The sequence below is a fragment of the Nomia melanderi genome, chromosome 5 (assembly GCF_051020985.1).
Source record: "Nomia melanderi isolate GNS246 chromosome 5, iyNomMela1, whole genome shotgun sequence".
In the NCBI taxonomy this organism is placed as follows: domain Eukaryota; kingdom Metazoa; phylum Arthropoda; class Insecta; order Hymenoptera; family Halictidae; genus Nomia; species Nomia melanderi.
Genome location: NC_135003.1, coordinates 8313238 through 8336512, shown reverse-complemented (window position 1 = coordinate 8336512; position 23275 = coordinate 8313238). Strand labels below are relative to the sequence as shown.

Here is a 23275-nt window from a genome sequence, read left to right as displayed (position 1 = left end):
GGTCTCTGTCACGCGCGCGTGATCCTGCTTGTCAACGTCGGTTGACGTGACTGTAACGTTGTTAACCCTGTAAAGGAACCATGTTCGGGAGATTAAGCTTATTTCCGAAAGAAAAACCAAACCCATATTCGATGAAAGATCGTATTAGTTGCGAAGATTACGCATTGGCACCAAGAAAATAATATATTATTCTGATTTTAGAAAAGGCGACTGATTTGCGTATTAATGAGCTCTCGTTCGAAATTTCTATATCCCGATATTCCAAGGCCAAAGGGTACCAAATGATCCCCAACCGGTAGCAATTACTGTAAACGCCGTCATTCGTCAGAATAGGCGACGCCTAAAACCACCCTATCCTGAAGATACTGGTAGCTATGTTAAATCTATCGTTCGAATTGGCGTCTACCTTCGATTAAAATCTCTGTTGCCGATGAAACTTCCGTTCACTGATGGTAACCCGAGATGAAAAATGATCACCTCAACGGGCGACTAGTTTCGCTCAGGGATCACGTTAACACCCACGAAGAAACGATTTCTCAATCCGTGTGCTCGCGTTTAATCACGATATCATCTCGACCGAAGGCGTAACGCATAAATCAGCTGGCAAGCCTAATTCTCCTCCCGGAAGGAAATATCAGCGTGGCAGCGTGTTGCCAGTTAAAAAATGACCGGCGTTCCGTGGGGTCGTAGCGGAGAAAGGGTGGTGGTGGTGATAGTAACGCTGGAAGGGAGAGAAAAGAAAGAATCAGAAATAGAAGAAGAAGAAGAAGAAGAAAAAGAAGAAGAAGAAGAAGGGGAAGAAGAAGAAGAAGAAGAAGAAGATGAAGAAGATGAAGAAGAAGAAAAAGAAGAAGAAGAAGAGGAAGAAAAACAGAAAAAAAGAGAAAACCAGGGGCAGAAGTAAAAGCGACGTGTACAAATGCAAGTAACGAAGGGGACGCAGGAGGACCCTAAAGGATCGGTCTAAGGATTCTCTCCCTCTCAGCGTTTCAAATGAAATATCGCACTGCGTAGAGCCCCGAACTGGTTCTCTCGGCAGGGAGGGACGCGTGGGGATACACATCGAACTCCGTGGAAACGGACGAGAGAGGAAGAGCGTGGCCGGCACGCTCCCAGTCGTTCAGAGGGGACGCGGGAAAAGCGGAGATCGGAGAAAGGTTAATAGGAATTCCGGACATAGTCTCCGGATAGTTTCAATCGGACAAATTGAGGCAATTCATTTTCCATCGTTGCCGATTGCGACGCGAAAATCCGGTCGGACGATTTCAGGATCGGGCCCCGGGGCTAATTACGATTTAATTTCCTCGATTATGGTGGCGGACTAGTCCGATCACGGGCAATGTCACGCGAAACACCTCCATTATTCCGGTTTTTTCGTGCCGAATGCTGTTTCGACGCGCTTCCCGACCACCGTTTCCGGCTCCGCTCGCTTTAAACCCTTTCGTTCCGGCGGACTTGCTCGACAGAGCACCCGATGCTCCACGGGACAGGTCGACTGAAGCGAGTCCGCACTTTGCTGCGAACGTAGTGCAACATCTGCTGCACTTTGTCGTGTTATGCGAATCACTAGATTTTGTGGGTCGACGGTTTTGTCAATCACAGAAACTTGTGATCATGTATTTTTATGGTATAGTGATAATATATTATTATGCAAATATAGATTTTCCTGTACAGCTTTGTAAAGAGGAATGTGCTTGCTATCGGAGGTTCCCAGAAGTCGAATATTTACTAACTACCTCATAACATATTCATTACGGCATTTACTTTTTTTATTGCACTGCATATATGAATATCCCACAAAAACATAAAATCCGCAGTCCACTAATTAGGAATTGGCGGGAGGCTTAATTTTATCTCGTTATTAGCTCTTGAATTCCTCTTTATGATGCGAGCGGCAATCTCGCAGTGGTAAGTGACTATAGTCGCTCTTAATAACGAAAGGGTGAAACTAACATAACACATAATGAAATGTAGGCATCATTTGGACCGTTTTGGTTGAGGAAAAGCGATTCACCGGTTCGTCGGAGGAGAATGATCGCCGCTGTTACGTTACTCGTATCCTTGACGGTGCATGTTGAACTTAGCGGGTGTTCTATCTATATAATCGTGTCGCTGGGGATCGGTAACGCGATTATAGAGCGCGGCGGGCACGACACTGCTATGGTTTCGTTGGTCTGTGCCTTGTTCCGGAATTGAAAACTGATGCAAGAGTTGGCTACCGTTGGCAGAGGCCATGATACGGCGTGGCTGCCAATGAGATTATAATAAAATTGGAAAAATGTAATTATAGGAATGAAATATTGCACATTGCTGTCTCGAAATTGCAATCCTTTATAAGGATTTGATTTCTTTCAAATTCTTCATACTTTTCCTTCGGGTACTGAATTATTATATACTTCTGACAGTTGCATTCGAGCAACAGGTATAGGTAACTACAATCTGCGCATTTAAGTAACTGGAAGATGTAACTTTCTGCCGCGTCAGTTTCTTCGAGAAGAGATTTTAAGAGGACCGTGAACAGAAAGGAGGTACAATGCTGATGAGATTCGAAACGCGGTAAGACTCTTACCTCATTTAACGCTGTTTCGTTGTAGCGCTGCTGCTAACACTTGGTAACACAGTAATATTCCAGAATGGGACAGGTCTCGGCCTTTCATCTGCAACGAGAAATCAAGAATTTTTATAAGTTTATATAAAACACTATCGCTAAATGATTTTTGATAACACGAGACGCATTTTTTCCATATAAATTCTACTCGAAACAATGTGAGTTAGAATAGGTTACAGTAATTCGTCAAACAATATATTGCTCCTCATTAAATCGTCTATTATCTGTTTCAACAAACTTTTGATAAAAGAACGGAGCGTTCAAGCACTTTCCGTATCTGTTTCGCGGATGGAAATGAAACGAATCAGTATTTCTACTTATTAGCGGATCCGCCGTGCAAATTGATTGCCGAGGAGAAAGTTCATCGTGTTGGAGAAAAACTCTCAATGTTTTCGTTGTCGCTACAGCGGAGTTGGCGAGTTGGCGAGTTTTCGAGCGAAGCAGTGCACGTAACGCGGCGGGACGAGCTCTCACGCTTGTAATCGGCGGAACTTGGAATAGTCTCCGTCGAACTGATTATCGGTTTCGGTGAGTTTCTACCTCTCGGAGATCGACTCAAATAACGTACAGATAGAAACAGGAAGAGAGGGAGAGAGAGAGAGAGAGAGAGAGGTTCGCGAACGAAAATGGAACAGATAACGGGACAAATCTTTAATGCGATTTGGATCGAGGTCTGTGTAATTCAACGAGAGAAATGCACACAGAGATATACACTGTTGAAGAATTAATTGCTACGCGTGGACTGGACAATCGTGTAAACAAAACGCAACAGAATCGATCAGCGAAGAAACGAATTAATCTTTTTGCTTGTCTCCCGTTGTTTCATCCACGATTTGCCGTATTTTAAATCGCGGTAAAATGTTAACCATCTCGAGTATATATTCTGTGCACATAATTCAAGTTCTGTCGGAATTTAAATAATGCTATGTGTCGGTATTAGCAGATTTCACGGATATTACGGTTGCACGCGTAGAAAGTCGAAATTAAATACGCAGATTAATCCACCGAGGTATCGTCAGTAAAGGGTCTATAATAATAAAGCGGACCGCACTAACCGACGCTCCCGCGCTACAATTTTATTATCCGCGGATAATTTATTACGTCCTTTGCATTTTTCGAAATCCTCGATTTGCGACGTTCGTTTGGAATTCGCGATGATTCATAAATTGAATAATCATTCAAACAGGTTCCCGTTCGACTGTAATAAAATGAAACATCCTCCGCTACGTTCAAATTATCTCGTCCCTCGCACTAGCGAAGAACCAGAAAAATTTAACCGATTTAATATTAGAGACTTATTTAAGTGCCTCGTTAAATTTATAATTGAATTTTAAGAGAATTAACACATAAGTCTGGATACAGTTTCATCGTCGCCAGAAGTATCTTCTCAAACCTTAATTTATTCATTTATTCCAACGGCTTTATTACACGTGGGGCATAAATCGTACCGGTAACAAAAAAAATTTTAAAAAATAAAAAGAAAACAATTAGACTTCACCAAGTGCAAGGACGGGCTGTGGTGCAATGATACAGAAATGTTCTTGAACACGATGAACCTCGTTATTTATCGGCAAGTTTGTGTTTTACTGTACGAGGGGGCCCTCGAAGAGAGATGATCGACGCACTTAACGCGTCCAATTTCGAGATTAATTAAGACATAACCGGTGCGCAAACCGCAGAGGTCGGCGTGAACGACCTACATATTTCGGAGGGGCATCGCGGGTCACGTTCGTTTGGTTCCCCCGCGAACGAAATTAATTACGCGCGAAACAATCGATCGCTAACCATTTCGGCACGGAACAATTCGATGCGAAAGGGTTGTGAATGGTCACAGGAAAAGGAGAAGTACCGTAACGCTACAAACAGACACACTTTTATGAATTTTATTACCTATTTGAGTATTGAATATTTTTCGTCGATGTGTACTAATAATGGGGCACATTATAACATGTAAAGCAAATATTGTATAACAAACAATAAGTACTTTTTAAACGCCTATTTTATATTACTCAGTACAAATGTATTCTGAAAAAATGATATTGACAAAAAATATCTTCATCGTGTTCCTTAACATTCAAAAGGTTAAAGTACACTTTCTTCAATGGATTACATGATTTCGTTAAAGGAACAACATAAACAAATCTTAAAAATTGTTCTGAGTATAAACACGTATTAATGGTAATTAAAAGGTTAATGGAAACAAGACTTGACGGTGCAGATGCGCACATGCGAGAAAAATACGCCGAACGATAGGATCGAGGTCTCGATCACGCTCGAAGAAGCGACTAGTCAACGCGAGGGCTTCGACGACACAACTATATACGTATTTGTTGCCAGGCTTTCGTAATAGACTTCCAGTTACCGGTTTCGTTATCCGTGCTTTTCCAGCACTCGGTCGAGCGGGCCACGTCTCGCCGATTCCAATCGAGCAGTGAACAGAGAAATATAGCGTCGAGCTACGATCCCGGTAATCCCGGTAAAAACCGTGTTCCTCGAAGCAAAATCAATTAGAAATAATTATCGCCTGTGAATTCGAAGCTAATATGTGAAAACATTGGAACGATGTGAATTACACTCCCGATCGAAAATCCTGTTTGTTATTATACAATATAAGACAGAAAAATTTCGTTGGATAACCGCTTCTTTCTTCCTTTTCATAATTTCCTGACAAAACTCCACGAGGAACCTATTAATTATTACGAGAGGCAAGAGGGTTAACAGATTAATTACTATGAAAAACCTCAACTTCTCAATTTTTTGTCGTGGAACGAGTTACATCAATCCCACGAGATTCACGCGAGCTCGCCACTTAACGTTAAGAATGGCTGACTACGATCACCTCCGCCAACGAAATGTTTAAACAAGCTTACTCGCCGTTTATTCCCCCTATCACTCAACTGACACGCACAAAGTGAAAGCTAAGCACGAGACGTGTTTGGCAACGTCTGCCTAGAACTGTCAAGCGCCCCGAGTACGTATCAAACCCGAACACGCAATAAAACCGAACCATCGTTCCCGGTCGCATTCAATCATATCCACCATAAACCTCGATCGTGATCGATCTAGGATCCACGGTGGGAAATTCTCTCCGCATGTCTCCTATAGATGAACCTGTTGCTCCGGGCAATTAACAACGAAACGGCTCGAGGTAAAAAAAATAAAAAAAGGGACAGAAAGAGAGAGACAGAGAGACAAGGAGAGACGGAGAGGAAGAGAAAGAGGGAGGAGCGAAGGAAATAATGAAAGCAATTCAGCTCTAGCGTTCGCTGCGCCGAGGCTTTTATGAAATCCCGGTTCGCCGGCCGCCCGGCCGCTCGCGCGCGCGCGCGCTCCGACTATAATAATCGAGATGAATAGGGACGAGCACGCGCGGTAAGAGAGAACGCGGGGGGAGGAAACGGACAGCCGCCCCAGACGGGCAGAGGAGGAGTAGAAAGACCGAGAGGGAACCTCCGGTGCACGCGCGAACGGACCCGACCTGGAATTGCGGCACATTGCCCACCGTACCTGAAATTACAGATCGTTACTTGGGGTTTATGGCGAAAATTAACATCCATTTCGGTAAACTGAACGGAAGAGCCGCGGCCCGAACCGGCCCGGCCCGGTCCGCGACCCGTTAATACGAGACCGTCCGAGCTGGCGAATTTAAATAAGTGATTACCAGCCCGCGGCCAAAAATTCTGTTGTTCTCGGCGAAGAACGAACGAGGCCCCGTTTCCTCGAGAATTATCCTTTGACCGGTCACTATATATTAGAATGATGATGGAACACCGTGCGTTTTATTTTAACCGAAGTCTTCGGAGACTTTTTGTTTCGGTGTAATCTGTACGACGTTCTTGCATAAGTGATATTGTTCGAGATCGATGGACGAAGGCGAAGATGTTAACTATTCTCAAAGGAACACGGTCGGGAGCAATCGGAAATGCGTTTCCAGTGCACCGAACAAGAGCTGCGCGGATATGAATTTCCGTGGATTGATTTAGAGGAATCTTTTCATTCCATCGAGTGTTCGAAGGCAGTTCAAAGGACACGATAATCTCGTTACGGATTTGTCGATATCCGACAGCGCCGAGTCGCCGGAACACCGGAAACGCTATGCACGCGTAAAATCTGCAGTCTAGCCATTAAAATTATCGGATCTCATTATAGGCTCTCTTCGGAGGACGCGAGGGGGCACGCGTTAATTGCCGTTTCCCGATATTAAAAGCGAAACGTGTCGCGCGTCGGCGGCCGGTGCATTAATCTCGCTCGGATATTTCGAATAGTTGGTCGCGCGTCATCGTGACGATTAACTTTCAACGGCCTAGATCCTGCGGAACACGCGACGGATCGTGTCGCGAAACACCCGGGAAACGAAGGAACGAGACAGGAACTATAAAAACAGCCCGTGGAGAGAGGGAGAACAGAGGAAGAGTGTAAAACCGATGCAACGAGCCTCGTACACTTTGTTCCGACTCCCTCTCCTCGTTTCTCTGCCGCCGTCGGACCCTCTCTCATCCCCTTGCCCACTGTGTTCCTCGATTGTCTGCCTACGTAGCGGCACGTACGCGATCCAATACACGCGCGTGCTCATGGGCGCACACACGAAGAGCCGGCGCGCGATGGTGCATCCGCGGAGTACGTGCGTGTGCGGCACGCTGCTAGCTATTATCGATCCCTGGTATCGCGACGAACATGCCTCGACGGAACGCTATCGTCGTGCTCGCGACTATCCGCGACTGCCCGCGCTCGGCCATCTCCATTCCTCGAGAGTGTTTTCAAGATACGGGTCGCACTTCAATTTCAATTTCGCCTCGCGTTATCTTCCTTTTTACTTCTACGCTCGACCCTTTACCCGCTGACGCGCTACACAAGTTCGCGATTACAAGTAACCAACTCGTATCACTCGGCATATCGAGGATGCGATGAAAATATTTCGTGCGAATTAAACGTCGCGAGTGGTTGCACATTTTTGGCAGGGGAAGTTTCAGTTGTATCCCGAATCCTGTAGTTACTGTCGGTTCGCCGTGGATATGGATAGATTAAACGGAACACCACGTGATCGTGACAAGAATTATCAAGATGTAGTACGAAGAAATAGGTACTGTTCTACTGTACGAAGAGTATAGGCTCTTGGTGTGTCAGAAATGAATTCGTTACTTCTTTTATCTAATTATTAAACATCTCTATCGAACGATTCCGCGTTCAAACGCGAATCAACTGATTTTCCTGTCGCGTATTCGGATAATTTGTCCATTCGAGAATCTTCTGGAAGAATGAAAAACGTTCAAATTATGCTTCAACGAGCATATTCAAACTACGCGTTACCAGTACCGTCCACCGTGTACTACATTTCCTCGCGGGCTAAAGCCAATTAACCACGTAGTCCCCTGTATACACACTTAGCGGAATAATCCACGCGCTACATCGAGTGTTTCCGGCGAACGCGACCGGTGACTGCGTGTGTGCGGCTGACGTAGATGGAAAAGTCCCGACGGAAAGAAGATAGATCGCAGTTCCACACCATTTTCGTCATCGACAGGATTATCGATTCGATGCGTCGCGACGCGAGGAGACATTTGCAGGTTTTTTAATCAGTTACCCATTCGATGAACGCAATATTCCTCGTTATTTTTGTTTCTAATTCATTGCTCTAACAACATTTTGCTCAACACCTGTTAACTGAGCTACTATTCTTTGCTGAGAAATAACAAGAACCAATAACGACCAAATTAGCTTACCAATTGCAATTATCGAGATTTTATCGTGAAGCCTGCAGTAATCTATCGAAGGAAGAAATTATCGAAGAACCGAGATAAAAGAATACGTCGAAGTGAGCCGTAGCAAAGTTGAAAAATGCCGCGCGCTAGGAAAGGTCACCAGCCAGCCAACGCAGAGGTTTACGGGCGTGCTGTTGCCGCTTTTCCACCCACGAGGACGCCTTACAGAGCCGCGACGAGCCGACGAAAGCTGTAAAACGCGACCAGGAACGATTTCGTCGCGAATTTCCCTTGCCCGCGTCATCGTCTTTGACGACGAGGGCACTTTGAAAGCGCCCTTTAATGGCTCTCTCCCGATCTCCGATGTCTTCGCCATCCGCCCCCGTTGGAACGACCGCGGAAATTTTAAGCAAAATGGGTCACAGCGGAGACTCAGGTCTGCCGAAGTTTGCTTTAGAGATACTAGTTTGATGGGGTGCAACCGGTTACCCACGGTAAACTGTGACAAAAAAGAACGAGGACCCGGGATGTTCGATTCTTGGATGCTTGGGACCTCTCGCGATCGACGAAATAAAATGAAGATCTTCTACTTACTAAAGGATACATGTTAACGCAAATTGGGTATGATAATCTTTCAAAGTATGAAATTCATTTACACATAATATACAGATGTCTAGAAATGCTAGTTCCCGAGATAAGAGGTCTTGAAGCGATGACAACTTTCAATTACCTGTACAAACACCGATTCCCTCAAAATTTGAAGTGCCCTCAAAGTGTCGGGCGAACAAACAAATTCTAAAAAACAGTCTAAATCTGACCTTCCGTTTTATTTAACTGCCTTTCAGTCGACTGTGCTAGCAGACCAAAAGAAAAAATTGAGGGTCTGGCACTCGTCAAACTTTTACCGACCACTTATGACTCCGCCTATAACAGCTGTTCTTCTCAAGAATAAAGATTGTAACTCGCCTATGTAACTGAGCCATCAAGTGGGAAAATCTTTTTATCTATTGTTCTACATAAGTCCACGGTTCTAAAGACTGTGTAAGTAAAATCTCAATTCGCACACCGTCTACTAAAATTACATAAGGAGATCCAGGTTAAAGAATCTTACCGAGTTGAGATTCTTTGATGACAGCATCGGCAACCAACGGAATTGAATAAAATCTTCCGAAGTTCCTCGGCGTGTCAGCATCTGACATTTGCTGAACGGGCGCACGCGAGGCGATCTCTAAACTGCAGTTTCCCACGTGTGCAAGTGGAACCGAGCGTTCGCACGGTTGCGCGATCCCGTGTCCAGCCGCGATCATTTTCGCGAATCTTGGGCGCCACGGCCAACGCAGTGGAATCGCAGTGGTATGCGGACTCTCGACTGGCGGCGGCTTTTATTTACACTCGCTTGTTCACAACGCGTCGCCGGCCTTGAATCGACGCCGACGATGCCGAACAGATTACGCAACGCGACGTAACTCGAACGGCAGGTCGAATCGTAAAATCTTAAGCAAGCAGCAGCGAGTGCCGTCTACTCGAGTACGCTGATGGCTATCCTTGCAGTACACGATAGCTAATAACGCGTCCTCTAACCAGCAGGATTCCCAGATTTTTCAACAAACGAAATTCATTTCAAACGAAAGAGAAGAAGAAAACGAAGAATTAATAGAAACAAAGTTCGCGGATGATGTGTCTGCAATGCGAAACTTCGAAAAGCAGCCGGGTGAAAACGCGAGAAAAAGCGAGGACAAGATGAACAACGGCGGCGAGCAGTTTCCAAGGCGAGAAAGAACGGGTGGATATCGTAAAAAGTGGATCGACTGAAAGGCAACGCGCGACGGACGCCCGAGGCTTTTTAGGACCGAGTATTTTCCCGGAGTTTTTCCGGGAGAGCGAAAATAAACGATGAAGTGGCGGGCCGAGCCGGGCCGGGCCGGATTTGCGCCGCGCCGCCCGCGTAAACGCTACTCCCGGCCCCGGCGATCGCGATGCCGTGGTTTATTGATTCATTCCGCCCCGCCGACGATGTCCGTTTATCCCATCGCCGACGTATCCGCGGCCCCGGCCGTCTCGTGATTTGCGTTTCCCAGGCGTCCGTTCTGGACTCGCTTCGCATTCTCCGGAAACATCGACGGACACGGATCGATAGCTGGAAAACGATTCCGACTACGTCCCACTGGATTGTCGACGACGACCAAGGAACCGGAATTTAGTGGCGTCTCGTAAAACGAAACGAGATATGAAAGAAATTCAGGTGGTGGACATGAAAAGTTTTGTGTGCCTCGATGAACGCTCGCTGATGTCCTCTCTAGTTTGGACTGCAGGAATGATCTATCATGCGGACACTGTGGCAACGTTGGTTTTGCTTGGAGTGGTCGGGGATGCGTTGAGTTTGCTAATAAATGTGCTGTGTATATTTAATGATACATTTTCATGGAATCGTTTGAAGAAAGTGACATTAAATGTTTGAGGTCGAGATGTGCAAGTCATAATTGTTGAAAATACATAACAATATGCTTTCGGCTGCAAATGTCTCTGTGATATTTCATTTGGCAAAGGTAATGTGAAGTAATGAAATGTAAAATATCAACTACGTAATAAATTAGTATTATTACTGTGTCTAATGGGAAAGACATCTTACAAGATTTTACAAAGCAAACGGTTTTACGTTTGCCGCGACAGCTCTAAGCGGAATAATATGAATAAGGAAGCGCGAAGTCTTCTTTGTGGAAGAGTGAAAATGGATGCGCCGCGGAGCGGAGATTAAAGCGCGACGATTGGGATCCACATTCCTCTTAGATTTCGATTCTTCGATTCCTTGTTATGCTGAAACGAGGCACGCCTGATTACTCACAACAGGTAACAGTAATTTATCGACATGATACATGACTCGACATTGACATGTAAAATGATTGTGGGAATAGAAGCGTGGTCTCCCTCGTTACATGTTCCTTGTCAAACCCGATTGAGTAACACAAAGACACGTATATGGGCATAGGTGCAATGCTACGTGTGATATAATCGATTACCACACCTGGACGTGTTGCATGCAACGTTCGACGAATGGCTCGTAACGATCCATTCCCACTATTTCTCGCATGGATGCGTCTGATAGCATACCGTAGGTTCTAATGAATCGCGAATAATTTGTGAAAAATTCAGGGTGAATTCATACGTTCTCTATCCCGCACCGGGGTTTTTAGCTTTACAGGAATTTCTATGGCCGGTGATTTAGCAATCAACGTGTTAACTAACTTTTAATGAACACGACATTGAAAATAGTTCTGGCCTGAAACTTTTTCCAGATAACACTTCTGATCCACACCCAGATAACTTTGCGATAAATAGATTTGACTATCGATTTCTTTCGCAACTGTGATAACCGGTTTGAGTTTGTCGCCAACGACTAGTAGGAAAACAAAGAAGTCCGATCCCAAGAATCCATGTCACAAGCAGAAAACGAACAGAGCAGCAGTTAAATGCAAAAAAAAGTACTGGAAAACGCGGCGCTCGCAATCCCGTCCATTGAACGGCGAATGATCGGTCACATATTTTATTCCAATTTCACCGGGATCTCCGGTATCAGGGAAATCAGTGGACAAGACGCGGTCAACAGTGGGGTTGAAACGCGATCGATACGCGTGCCGAGCATAACCCGAATAGACAGCATAACATCCGTTTGCAAACGGGTCAGAATCGGAGTTCGCGCGGCGCGGAAACAGAGGCTACGAGGGACCAAATTTAACCGGCGACGGCCACGTCCACCGATGCGCGCACAGGGAAAAAGGGGTAGAGAGAACGGAATTTGTAGAAAGTGTGCTAAAAACGCAGCAATTTCTCCGCGCCGTGATCAAGATGCTCCGTTCCTAAAAGACGATCATGGATGCTTCGCGATATCTTACAGAAAATCTTATCGGCAAGGTAGCAATATAAAATCATCATTAACTCTTCCATTATGAGTGATAAATCATGTACTTCAGTCTTACCGTTGTTTTATATCTTACAGAAGGGAAAGTTGATGAAATTTCGTTCATAAAGACGTTGCGATGAGAGAACCAAGCACAAAGAAAGTTCCTCAACAACGACTGTATTTTATGCTCCACTGTTTTATTCATTGTCTACTTTACAGTCGTACCAGTATGCCCACCATTTCATGAAATATTAGAATCTCGCTTACCGATCTTCATAGTTGCCACTTATCGCAACCTCGATCAGCGAGACTATACGGGGGAGCATATCATCTACATATTCTGCATTGAAGCTCGTGGTCTACTTACAGTCACGACTTAATTACTTGAACGCGAAAACAATCTGCAGAACGAGGCGTCAGAGGAATGATTACAGATCACCGTGACGCACACGTAAAAAGTTCCATTCTCTTGTAAAGCGGCGGACAATCGATATTCGGTATCAAGCACGATGTCCAACAATTAATCGAGTCGATACCGGTCCCGATTAACATACGACAATTCCGAAGCCGCTCCATCAATATGTAAATAGTCTCGCGTAAAACATGACAGGGCAACATCCATGGAAATCGATCGATTTTTCACGTGTTCCGCTCTAGTAACGGCACGATTCATCGACCGCGACGGTCGCGCGCGCGGAGCTCGAATGATTCTTGCCGCTCGCAGCGTCTCATTGCATTCTCGGTGCGCCATGAATTATCCGAGCGAATTAAATTGAAATTATCATTCGCGGATAAATCGGTTGACGGTCTCCCGGAAAATCGGTGTCAACTGGCGAGCCGCGACATTCCATCAGCCTGTACGGAAACAACGATTCGCCGTGGTGGTTTTAGCAGCGTTTAAAGCGAAGACTGGCAAGTGTCCAAAGATCTCTCGAACGAGAAGGCGCTTTAATTTGTTAATGTACGTCTTCATTGGGTATTTCCTGCCCCGAGATATTTCGTGATTCAATTTAATTAGGGTACCGCGGAAGGATCGCTATCTCGCCGTACAGTAGGAAAGAGAAGGAAAGAAAGGGGGAGGGGAAGATAGATCGCGGAGCGACGACTCTCTTCTTGCCGCTTTTAGCAATTTCTGCCAGAGATTCCGCTCAACCGATTATTTCCCTTCGCTGCTGGCTGACTCGGAACATCTGTGAAAACTCTCTCGTTTTATCTGTCCCTCTCTTCCACCCCTCCACTCCTCTATACTCTCTCTCTCTCTCCCTCCCTCTCTCTCTCTCTCTCTCTCTCTCTCTCTCTCTCTCTCTCTCTCTCTCTCTCTCTCTCTCTCTCTCTCTCTCTCTCTCTCTCTCTCTCTCTCTCTCTCTCTCTCTCTCTCTCTCTCTCTCTCTCTCTCTCTCTCTCTCTCTCTCTCTCTCTCTCTCTCTCTCTCTCTCTCTCTCTCTCTCTCTCTCTCTCTCTCTCTCTCTCTCTCTCTCTCTCTCTCTCTCTCTCTCTCTCTCTCCCCCCCTCTCTCTCTCTGTTTGCAGCCCCGTCACGCGCTAACCAACCCTTTGTAACGATTGCAGTACGTCAGCATCTCTAATCGCTTTCCGTGAAAACATTGCGGGGATACGGAAAACGCGACGGAGCAGCGAGATATCGGCAAATATTTGAACGCTTCGGTACGCGGAATGTTATTCACTGAACGCGCCGCGCTTTTCAAGGGAATTCAATACACGGAAATAATAAAAGCGGGAACGACTATGCTCGTTGTTCGTTTGTTCTTATATTTCGTCACTTTTCCTTGATGATTATCTTCCGGCGGTGCTGTACGATTCTAATCTGTTGTTACTGTCGATCCGATTAAATTAATACTTACCAATTGGGCAAATGAAATGTAAAACATTAATAACGTTTCCCAGTAGGTTATGTGTAATCTAATTAATTATAATGAAGACATTTTACTAACTATCTACAATTTAAATAATTGTACATTATCATGCTGACACTATAAAGCATAGAAATCAACATTTACGGTTAACGAAGGTTATGAGAAGATTCAAACAATTCGACACGTAAGATTTTATACATTAATCATTCTAATTCGATTGAATTAGAATGAAGTAGACATTCCATTCTCACAGTAGCCAAACTGCGGCTGTTCTAATTCTCCCAAAATACTCAAAATAGTTTCTAGAATCATTAATAAAACGAAGATATTTATATTCGGCCGCAGTTTGCGCAATTCAATTTAACGAAGATTTAGCAAGCGCGATTTTAAACCTGTGTATTAATTTAATCCAATAATCATGGTATCACTTGTTTCATCGATTCGATTGATCGAGCACCGGTGTGCTTGCACTGTGAATCGAGCGGAGAAGTTAAACCAATCGGAAAGAGGGGCTCATCAACGCCGACCGCGGTGAATAATGGAAAATTGCTGCTCGAACTCACGAGTATCCGTGTTCGATTTGGGTCGCGAATGATAACATTGTTTCAGCGGGATAAAAATTTAATTCAAAACGAACAGGAAGTGTCCGCATGAATCTTTAATCCCTGTTATAGAGATATCCGTCACTCCGTCACAATTATAGGCAATAATTAAATCGATATTTTTGCCAGCACGGAAACGACGCGTCTTTCGCGTGGCAGCGCATTGAAGTTTCACCGTGAATTGATTTCCACCGCTAAAATGGTCGCCGAAAGCGCGGGATCGGCTCTTCGCGCCGGTAATTCCGTTTTCGGTAATCACCTCGCGCATCAATATTATACGATTCCCATACGAGCGCGATTAATCAGGCACCAGACATGACTAGCGAGCATACGCAATCCGAGATATTTATTTCGCGAATGTACGTGACTAGCTCCGGCCAGCGAGGCTTCAATCGATTGTAATTTTGTCACCTCGGGACGCCGTAACGAACCGGCGACACTCGTCAACAGCGACGCGTAGAATCGTAAATTCGACGACGCGATACGGAACTTGATGACTCCGCGCGAGGTTCGCTGTTTCCCTTCAGCGTACGCGAGGCGTGAAAATTTTTATCGATGCGAAATATTTGCGGCGTAAATTCGTCTCGAAAATAAGTGCTTCGCCAGCACGCAATTTAAAAACCCCCTTTTCAAATACTAAATCGAAGTTTATGATCGCTTCGAGTTCCTTGCTCAAAATGTTCGATTTATCATACAACTGCATCGTAGATCATCCAGAACACAAGACTATTTTGATAAAGGGAGATTTACAAAGCACCAGCCACTCCCAAAGTCCAATCACAACACCAACAAACCAGAATACCATGCGCGGCATCGATAAAAATCGCGAGAAACCGTGGATCACGAGTCTATTAAGCGGAGGAGTCCACGAAACAAGGCTAACGACGAGGGGCCAGCTTCCGCCGCTACTTAGCCCCGGCTACCTCGTGGGTCCCACCAGAACGGGCCAGTTGATTATGCCAAAAACCAGTTCCAACCTCGCGGGGCGCGGGGATAGGTATCGTTTGGCCGGGTCGTACGATCGATAAATCTCTAGGAGAGAGTGTCCGGTATCGTGAAAACGGACTGCCGTCGATATTTCAAAAAACGACGCTTTGCGTTACCGAAACTTTCCACTTTCCTTCTCCGTTGCGTGCGCGATGCGTGCGCGTCGCGTGTCGCATAGGTCGCGGATGCTCGGGTCTTTTAACACAATCATCGTTTCGACTGCATCGACGTCGTCAAAGTTACAGCTACGGACCATTACCGCGCTGCAAAGGCTGCCATCCGTGTACTTTTGATAGCATTAACGGTACTGTTTACTGGCAAATGGTTTCCCATGAATTCCAACGGGAGTCTCTCGTTAAATAGACAGCCGATGACGACGATAGGAGCCGCAAGGGCGGCTGCAACCAAGGGAAGGCGCGTCGACGCACCCACGCCACCCTTTTCCACGCTCCCTCCGTTTCGTCCCCCTCCGCGCCCCCCTTCGTCGATCGTCCTCGTTCGCAGCGTCGGTGCGAAGCATGTCCTTGCTTTCTAATTGTCGTGTAATTACGGTACGCGCGCAGTCAGGGAGTCTGTTCGCCGTCGTCCGTGAAGCGCAGTCCGCGGTCGGTCTATATTTATCCAGTGTTTGAACGTAGCCAGCCGTTCCTGTTTGCTAGGCCGGCTGCTGCGGACGAACCGGCACGAGGAAACGGCCCGCCACGGAAAAACGAGGAAGAGGATTGCGTAACGATAGTACCATCGGCGTTGCTCGATTCGCGGATTGTAACAGAAAAAATCTGAATGTTTGCAACAATAGGGTACGTTTTATTCGAGCTAGCTTTGGGGATAAGAGGGTTTGGATAATTGAGTTTGTTAGGATAACGACGGTCCTGTTAATTGTGCCTTCTGTTCGTATTTGTTCATAAAATGGGCGCAGACGCTACGTATCTAGCACAAGGAAGATATGTGTTGGTTGAATACTGATCTTTGGAAATTGCACAAACATGCTTGGTCTACGGGCAAATGGAAAATTAAAGAAACTTAAAGTACTACGCTGCCGCGGTATTCCGAACAATGGCGATTCGCACACGTTGCCGACGATTATTTACATTGTATTCAAATGTTCGCGAGTTGCACTGTTGAGGAACATTTGTTTATAATGTTGCTAGTGGTATAAGTTTTAAGCAATAGCCGATTGTTCGGTTATTGATGGACAAAGACTTCACCGTCCGCGCGGTCCTGTGAAGCGAGAAATCAGCGGAGCGTAACCTCGCTGAGAAGCGGAGGCAGATTTCCTGGTCGAGAAATCGAAGGAAATTCATCAGATTGACGATACCGCGGAACGAAGGAAGATAAATCGAGATCCCAAATGGATCGGGGAAGTGCAAGAAAGACGCGACATTAACGATTCGAGGGGAGCCGGGCCGAAGAAGGTTACCGGTGACGGATCTCGGGTGAACGGGCGAATTAAAAGAGAGGAAAGAGAGTGGGGCGCTCCGACATCGCTGCATCCCGGTTTCCTCGTTATTTCGCCATCCGACCGTGAGGAGTCGTTAATACACCCTCGCCCGTCCCGAATCAAACGGATTCCGATATTTGCCTCACGCTTTGCGAACGGCTACCGAAGTATCGGCGATGAAAGATTTTTAATCGTTTTACGCGCGAGCCGGTTAAACATCGCGCAGTATGTTTAATCAATCGAATAAATACTCTTTCGCAAATCGGTGGGGTTAATTCCTATGTATGAGTATCGAACGAGTGTTATGGTAATCAACGGTTATTTGTGCAGCTGCGTTTGCGTACCAAAATAAGTAAAACTGCTACTAGTACTGTACATTCATTAAACGTGTACACTCTAGCTTCCATGCACCACAAGGAGATATTAAACTAAAACATTACAATCCTCGTGGGAACGTAATTCGGTTTCGACGACTGACCAGCAAAAAGTTATCCTCGAGAACTAATTGCTTCTAGATTTAAATATCGCAACGCTTTTTTCGCGGAGGATGGTAAACTGCGATAATTTATACACGAATATGTAGAATGCTGTTTAAGGAATGAAGAATTGTCGGTGATTTTCGACAATAGGAAACATCCAATAAATCATTCATATTTCTTTTAACTACTCCTACAATTCAAACAATGCAGCTTTCACTTGTTAGTTCCATCGATTATCAAAATCAGCAACTCATTAAGCGATTTAAAGATTCACAAAAAGAAACATGGTCCTCGATTATCGATACTTTCCAAATCCACTCCTAATCACTCATAATCACTTCGAACTATGTCAATGAACCACAATCTCAATGAAGAAGAAACTCCAGAAAGGATTTCACCTCTCGATGAAGGGACGCGATTCGTCGATCCTTCAACAAGCTTCTATCGAATCGCCTCCCGCGACTGCTCAATATCTCAGCGGCACAATTTAATTGCCGTCGGTCGAAAATAATGTTCGAGGAACAAAATCGCGCTTAACGGATTAAAAGGGTAACTTTCGAGAATCGCGCAACATCCATGAATCGTTGCTGCGATAAGAACGACGCTTAGATACACGTTCCGCTGTTTTGCCATAGAAACATTTACGCTGAAGCAGCGAGTAAAACGACGATCACCGATCCAAGAGTCGACACGTGCTACTTCTTCGCTCTAATCGTTTTTGTAATGGACGCAGAAAAATGAATCACCGAGTTGTTTATTAGATCTATTATATCGAAAAGATTAACACGTTGACTGGCACGAGAATTTCTAGCGTTTTGAATAGTAATACTCATTAAATTCATTCGTTAAATTACAGAAAGAATTGAAATCGTGCGATTATCGCAGTTCCATTGTAAAAGCACCAGAGAAAGCTATTTTGAATAGCTTCTATCGGCGCTATGATCGATGCTCTCTTCGCTAGTATCGAAGCTGTGAAGTAAACGCAGCCTACACCGTCGAACACGCGAAACGCTTTTCGCGGCGGGGAATCCGAAACGGGATAAGCACGCGTAGGAGAAACAAAAACGAACACGTCCTGGGGTCGCGGTATCCGCGGGCTCGATTCCGCCGCGCCGTGTGTAACGACTGCAACACAGAAACTCACTTCGCGAGCGGTTTGCGCCCGCTCACGGTATTGTTGTCGCGCCGGAGACAGAAAAAAAGGAGGGAAGCGCGAACAAATCCTTTGTTACGATGCGCGCTGTAGATACCACTTCCGGGGATTAAACGTTTATGAACAAATTTACAACTAAATTCGCGCGTCGCGATACTACGCCGGCGGAACGACTCTTTTTCTTGGACGCCGACGCGTTGATAGTTTTCTTTTTACTGTTCCCTGTAACTCTTTTTTACGAACAAATTAAGTCATTATTTACCGTCAGCCTGATCACCGAATAAAGAATGTATAACGGGCAAAGGAGAGGTGTTACGAAGTTACTGCATCACATGTACAGCAATGACAATACATTTGTCTTTACCGCACCCAAGCAAGCGGATTTTCGTTACCATGATTTCCCGGCGGAAAGAGAAATCATATATTCATCGCAAGTATATGTTTACCGTGGAAGTTTCATTTTCATAACCGGCATTTCAATTTAACCAGTTAGGTGTTTTTCGACAAGTTTACTCGTCATAGCACAAACCCTTGCCATTCCTTAATGACGAGTACACTCGTCAAAAACAGCTAACTGGTTAACACTCATGATTCCGGGAATATTCATATTTATTTAATTCAATTTTTCCGGTTCGTAGTTACAAGGCAGAAAGCTAAAGCGCTACCACGAATCAAATGCGTTGAGATCTTAATTTACTTTAATTAAATCCGAGGAGAGCGATTACCCGCGTTTGCGTTCCGACACTAGTAAAACAGAAAATCTTTCATAATAAGAGTGAAGAATAATATCTCGAGTCATGAAGCTTTGAGATTTCGAGACGTGCGTGGATCGGCGAGAGTCTCTGTTCCCGGGAGCGTTTCAATCGCGCGAATCCGTTTCGACGGCCGTCTCGGGGACGCGTTTGAGCGACGGAAACTATGCTCGGTCTTGGAATCCGCCAACGCAGCGTAAAAAGGAGAGAGCCCACCTGCCCTCGTCGAACTTTCCCGACTGCGTCACGATGAACGAGGATAACCGAGCGGCGGACGATAGTGAAGTATCGCGACGCGAGTTGCCGGTTAATTAAATGGAAGTTCCGCGTCAGAAGCTAAGGCTAAGGAGCCGACATCCAGTTAGTCGAGTCCTCGCCGCTGAAGAGAAAACTTTGAAGGAGCTCGCGGGGGCGAAGACGGAAAAACTAGAGAGATAGACTGATAGAGGAAGCGAGAAGGGGATAGATAGATACGCGAATGGAGGGAGAGCAAAAGAGACGATACTAGACGAGACGAGGACGACTCTCGAAGCGACGAGGAGTGCCGAAAGGAGCAACGAGGCTCCACAGCTCGCCGCGTTGGAAGGAAGAAAGCGCCGAGAGCGAAATCGCTCGGTGATTAAGCGACCGTATATCGCGTTCCACTTCGGTAAATCGCTGATTGGAGACGCGGAAATGGAATCGAAGGACGAAAAGCCGCGCGCCGATCCGACGGTGGTGGGGAAAAAAATCGGAATGAGAACAATGCCGAGCGCGATGTTGCGATACCGTGACGGCGAACGCGATGACGAACGATGATAGCAGAGAGCGCGCGCGCTCCACAATCCGACGACATCGTATCATGCGTTATTGGCGATGTATCCGGCGATGTATCTGCTGAATGGTTAGATATAAAACGGTATGCATTCTAGGTGATTCTTTTTTATTTATTTGCAGATGGAAATTCACGGAATACGGGAAAACGAATTTTTAACTATTCACTGATTGTCTATCAATTTGTATGAACAATGGAACACCGATGCAATGTACGAACATTGAGAACCAACTAAAATAGACACAGCCTTGCGATAATATGTACCACTACCGTCACAATTTTTCTGTAAAATACACTGCATGCGGACTTGCGAACCAAAATTCTCGTGAAACTGTACACAACTTTGTTTCGGTAGTATTCACGACAATGAGTTTACCGCAGCTCGCGGCTATCGGCGAGACGAGTCACGCTCACGAATAAAGACAAATGGCCAATTAGTGGATACGTTCGCGATCGAATTGGATTGTTTCGTTCGGACGAGTCTGCATTCGCGTTTTTTTAAATTTCGTTGCAGTACGCGTCGGAGAGGCAGCTGTTCCAGCAAGGAAAAAGGTGGGATAGAATAAGGCAACGCGCGAAGATAGCCTACCGATTCATGCGAGGGGGCCTTGTAAGGGAAAATCCGCATCGCGAAGCAACGATCTCGAGATAAAATTAAATGACCGCTTTAAATCGCTTTTATGCGCAGAGAATGAACGTCGGAACCACGTGCGCCGTGGGTACTCCGTTACGACAGAGGGTACCTAGTTACAGATAACAATTCGACTTGCGGTGGCCGCTTTCGCACGACCCTATTGTCGGAACGGTTCCACGTAACGGTAAGCAGATCCGGATTCTAACTCCACTTCTTTTTGCTGGGCGACGCACAAGTGTATCGGTTGAATGCGGTTTGTTTCTGTTGGACATTGTTTACGCGTTGTCACAGAAGCTTTGTATCTATTGAATCGCTTGAACGCTGTTGTTCACTAATAACAGTTTTCTATAGAAGAAATGTTTAACTTACAGAAATGATGTAGAAATTTCTTTTTACGAATATTATAAAGACTCATCGCTGACGCATAATCTACTGACAATGTCCACCTTTTAATTCTGAATGAATTGGTTTACAAATGAAAGTCATTCGATATTAGAAGTCGTTGAAATACAACGCACTTCCGGTCGACAACGATAACAATGCCCGAAACAAATAGTCTCCAATTTCCTCATCATTGAAAACTGATGAATTAATTGGCGAAGCGCTAAAAATACCGTATTCACGTTCGCGTCAATAGACGACCCGTTCCGCCAGTTAATTAATACGTTTTGGACCAGTTGTGCGCGGGAGTGAGGCAGGGAGGCAGCAGGAGAGGAAAAAAGCTTTAAATTTAATTCAGCCGACGAATGGTCGCGTTCCGCCGGCTATCTCGAGCGAGATTTCTCGCGGCACGGAACGAACGGCCGGACTCTCCGCGCCGTTTCTGCCGGAATTTATCGCGGCGCGCAATAAAACAAACGGAAAAGAGAAAAATAATCTCTTTACCCGCGATTCTCCGTTTAACGAATTTAATTTGATCTTTTCACGGTGCCATTGCAGCGAAATGACGCCTGGAAAACCAACTCGCCGCATCGTTAATGAGGGAACTGACTCGACGCCGTGCCCTTCACTCCTGTTTAATGAAACAACCGTGAAAATTATAATTGTTCCCGTGTCTTTTTCCGCTGACTGCTTGCTCCCACGTGTCATGAAAATGTAAAAAATCGACGTTCGATTTCGTGAAGCTGAAGACCGTGATATATCCTATCTTTTCGCTCAACCGGCCACGTGTCTCACGAGGAATACCGTGATTCGCGATTTCTGTTTCGAATGTGTTCCCCGAGATGGAATATCGAATTTCTGAAGTGTTTCTTTCGCCAATTAGTTCCGTTACGTTGTATTTTATAGGAAACACATCGTGCGTGAAATTATACTTTCATTGCCCCTTTTAACAGCTTTGAAGGCTGGAGGAATCGAATTTACGGGAGCCCCGCAACGGACGGTTTAAAAAAATGGCTCGGCGTTTCATTGCCGAGTGTTAATGGCTGACCGCTTTGCAGAGGAAGTTGAAAAAGTTGACCTGTTAACTAACGCGGCTATAAGGGAGGACGGTTACGCGTTAAACGCCGTCGATAAATCAGCGGAAGGGGACCCCAAACTTCCGAAACGTTCCTCTTCCCCTGGAATACGCTCAAGAATGCAGGCAAGAGTAAACCGAGCCGTGCCCGCTACTCCCGACTTTCCTTCTCGGGCGCTTAGATAACAGCGCGCCGGCCAGCCGAGCACAATACCCGATTTGGCAGGCGTATTTATTCCCCCAACTATTTTAGAAAGTCACGTTTGACGAACGCCACGTGGATCGGAATCTCACGCTGGAGAAAATTCTTCGTAAATTGGGCTGGAACGTGTGACAAATCCAAACCGGTTAAACCTCATTAGAAGTTTATCATACATTAGTGCACGTAGAACTGAAATATTCGACAATAGCAATTCTTGAGAAAAGTTCGTTATCATGTACAGTCTAATAAAAACAGAGAAACTAAATGACGGATGGTACAACATTTTCCATCGTTTGTAGTTGGATATTTTAAGACTTTGAAGCACTCAATAAACACGTAGAAAGAATATACAAATGGAAGTCATAATGCAGGAAATCAATTTCTATTTCCCTAAATAACGTGTTATTAATGTACACGAGTATCTATCAGTAATCTACGAGAAAATGATCACAAATTTTATCGCGTAAATATTTTTTTCTTCATTTCTCCGATATATTGTATTACATCTATAGTAATGTGTACAAGCGTACGCGGAATCCATAAAGCTGTCGAATCATCGATGACTGCTGGATCACGCATCGAATTATGGGACAATTTTTCTATTATTTATCTTTTAGGATTGGTGCACGAGGCTTAGCGTGTGCCAGTGCCTCGGTGTTACGTTTACGATGTAATGT

At 45.3% G+C, this 23275-nt stretch overlaps 1 protein-coding gene across 7 annotated transcripts in view; it reads right to left on the bottom strand.

Moving 5' to 3' along the window:
* Positions 1–23275, bottom strand: part of LOC116430907 (uncharacterized) — a 348971-nt gene that overhangs the window by 276410 nt on the left and 49286 nt on the right. For 6 of the 7 annotated variants that reach the window (XM_031985602.2, XM_076367565.1, XM_031985600.2 and 3 more), the window contains exon 3: positions 2570–2657. The gene's annotated coding sequence lies outside the window, so the exon portion shown is untranslated. Of the gene's footprint in view, positions 1–2569; positions 2658–9418; positions 9583–23275 lie in introns of those variants that run through there. The other variant, XM_076367567.1, reaches the window with a different exon arrangement.